Below are 3,634 nucleotides of genomic sequence, written 5' to 3' on the forward strand. Positions count from 1 at the left end.
TGGGATCTTTCTCTGAAAATTCCTCTCATTATTGCAAGAAATTCCTGCACATAATTCAATCCTTTAACTTGGCATGACATTCATATAATTCTAACCTCCACCCTCACTCCTGACGAAAAGGAGTGCATCTGGCATTCAGCTGAAACACACGCAAATAAACTCCATAATCAAGCCCCTATACAAAATCCAGTGGCTAATGATGCAGTTCCCAGTAGAGACCCAAACTGAACTTTACCAACAGGGAGACGCTGGCATCAGATAAAGAGACCACACGATTACCTGTCTCTTTGTGGGCATGGACAAAAATGCCCATAAGGCAGCTAATTATGAAAAACTTAGAGAAATTACACAAGAGCCCCAGGAAAATCCTACCCTTTTCTTATCACACCTCATTGAAGCTATGCTAAAACATACCAATTTGGACCCAGAATCTAGAGAAGGTCAAACTTTTCTCCACCTCCAATTTATTTCACAATCCGCCCCAGATATCTAGAAAAAATTATAAAAATTAGAGGAGGGTCCCCAGACATCTTGGTGGGACCTCCTAAATGCAGCCTTCCGTGTCTTTAACAACAGAGACAAAGAACAAAAAATTCAAAAAGACAAGCATCTCTGTTTAAAATACCAGATGCTTGCCTCTGCTGTCCAAAAGTCAATTACACAAAAGCCTCCCAACAACCCAAAAGGAAACTCCCCCACCTCTCTGGGAGTCTGTTTCTGATGTGGCAACCCTGGACACTGGCCAAAGGCTTGGCCAAACCCCCGGCTGCCCACCAAACTGTGCCCAACTTACAGTCTTTGGGGACACTGGAAAATGGACTGCCCCCAATGGGAACACCTTCCCCGTTTGGATGCCACTCATAATGAAGCCCCCTGACCATCACAGGAGGAAATCTCTTCACAGCTGGTGCTGCCCACGGAGGAATGAGGGTGCCTGAGATTCTTCACCCCCACATCTAGTGAGTCCATGGAACCCAGGGTAATTTGGACGGTATCCATTAAGATTATTTCCTTTCTTTTGGACACTGGGGTGAGCCAATCAGTATTAACTGAATATGAAGGCCCATTAGAACATTTCATCCGTTTCTGTTGGCGTGAAGGGCATATTAGAAACCAACACTGCCACTATACTGCTCATTTCAGGGACTCACCCTCACTCACTCTTTTTTGGTCATTCCTCACTGTCCCACTCCTTTATTAAGGAGGGACATTCTACACAAACTAGGGGGAATCATTCATTTATTGGCCCTACCCCAAAGCCACTCTTATGTATTATCATGTCAAGAACAGAACCCCTCCTCAGACATTCAACATCAAACAGACTTAAATCCCAAATTCCTCAGCTAAGTAAACCCCATAGTATGGAACACTGACTTCTCCATAATAGCTACCCACCATTCTCCAATCCAAATTTCACCGAAGAATCCTGAGCACTATATTAGTGGTCCTACAATATCCCCTCAATCCTGAATGGATTACGGGGTCTCCCAACTTTTGGCTGCCAATATTTTAATCCCCAGCCATTCTTCCCACAATAATCCTATTCTCCCAATTAAAAAACGGGATGGCTCCTATAGACTGGTTCAGGATTTGCAACAAATCAACTCTGCTCTTGTTCCTGTTTATCCTGTTGTCCCAAACCCCTATACCCTCCTATCATGAATTCCTCCCAACACTAGCAACTTCTCTGTATTAAGCCTTAAAGATGCCTTTTTTACTATCCCTCTACATCCCTCCTCTCAAAATCTTTTTGCTCTCACTTGGACTGATCCTGACACAGGCTGCTCCCAACAACTCACGTGGACTGTCCTCCCCCAGGGGTTTAGGGACAGCCCTCACTATTTTGGTCAGAGACTTCAATTAGACCTCTCCCAACTACCTCTACAACCTAGCATTTTGCTTCAATATGTGGACAATTTACTCCTTTGCAGCCCTTCCCTAAAATATTGTATTCAGCAAATCACCAAGCTTTTAAATTTTTTGGCTAAATGGGTACTAGGTATCCAAAAGAAAGGCCTAATTAACATCTCCGAAAGTTTCATTCCTAGGATTAATCGTAACTCCGAATATACAGGATATTCTGTCAGCACAAAAGCAACATGTTCAACAAATCCCATTTCCTAAAATAAAAAGGGACTTACTTTCCTTCCTCGGATTAGTGGGATATTTCTGAATATGGATAGCAAATTTTGCCATTATCGCTAAACTCCTTTATTAACACACTAAAGGAAATCTTGACCAACAACTCACTCCCATCCCAGACCTTCTATCATGCTTTCTTGCACCTAAAACGTGCCTTATTACAGGCCCCCCCTTTAAGCCTTCCAAACCCCCTAAGACCTTTTCATCTATATTTACATAGTTCTCATAATCAGGCCCTTAGACTTCTAGCCCAACCCATGGGAAACTGCCTCCAACCAGTGGCATACTTTTCAAAACAACTGAACCCCATTTATAAAAGCTGGCCTCTTTGCTTACAATTTTTGGCCACAGCTTCAATAATTATGCACAAAAGCTCACGTTCTGTGAACCTCTTCAGGTATTTCCTTCTCACAGTCTACAAGATATGGTCAGCCACAAGTCATTCACCTCCATCTCATCCTCTCGTGTGCAAGCCCTATATTCAACTCTCCTTCAACCCTCTATCTCTCTTCATGATGCCTCCTGCCAATCCCGCCATTCTTACCTTCAACGCCAATTTAAAACCTTGACCAACACTCATGCCCTAATCTAATTGAAAGTTCTCTCTTGGCCGGGCGTGGTGGCTCACGCTTGTAATCCCAGCACTTTGGGAGGCCGAGGCGGGCGGATCACGAGGTCAGGAGATCGAGACCACGGTGAAACCCCGTCTCTACTAAAAATACAAAAAATTAGCCGGGCGTGGTGACGGGCGCCTGTAGTCCCAGCTACTCGGAGAGGCTGAGGCAGGAGAATGGCGTGAACCCAGGAGGTGGAGCTTGCAGTGAGCCGAGATCGCGCCACTGCACTCCAGCCTGGGTGACAGAGCGAGACTCCGTCTCAAAAAAAAAAAAAAAAAAGAAAGTTCTCTCACCATGTTTTACCACCTTACTTCCACTCACATAAAAGGAGCCCCGTATTGGTTATAGATAGCAGCACATCAAAAAACCCAGGTATGCCATCATTGAAGGGTATCATGATAATATCCACTTTCTCCCACCTAGAATAGTCATAGAGGCTGCTCCCTTGCCTTTGGGCACATCCTTCCAACAAACATAGCTAGTTGCCCTAATAAGAGCACTAGCTCTAGCAAAAAACACACAATTTAATATATACACCAATTCTAAATATGCCTATAACATTATTCATTCCAATGCTCAAATTTGGAGTGAGTGGGGCTATCTCATGGCTCAGGGAACCCCTATCACTGATGGAAAACCCATCCATGATCTATTAACGGCAGCTCTACTTCCAGAAAAGGTTGCAGTTATCCATTGCAATGTACATCAATCGGACAAAAGCCACATTTCTTTAGGGAACTATGAGGCTGACTTGGGTAAAACATGCCTCAACCAATCACCCAATTCCCCAATATCTATTTCCCCTTATACAACACATCCCCTCTTTTTATCCAGAACACCAGACACAACAACTAATCACGATAGGGGCACAATTC

The sequence above is a fragment of the Nomascus leucogenys genome, chromosome 24, assembly GCF_006542625.1.
Source record: "Nomascus leucogenys isolate Asia chromosome 24, Asia_NLE_v1, whole genome shotgun sequence".
Classification (NCBI taxonomy): Eukaryota; Metazoa; Chordata; class Mammalia; order Primates; family Hylobatidae; genus Nomascus; species Nomascus leucogenys.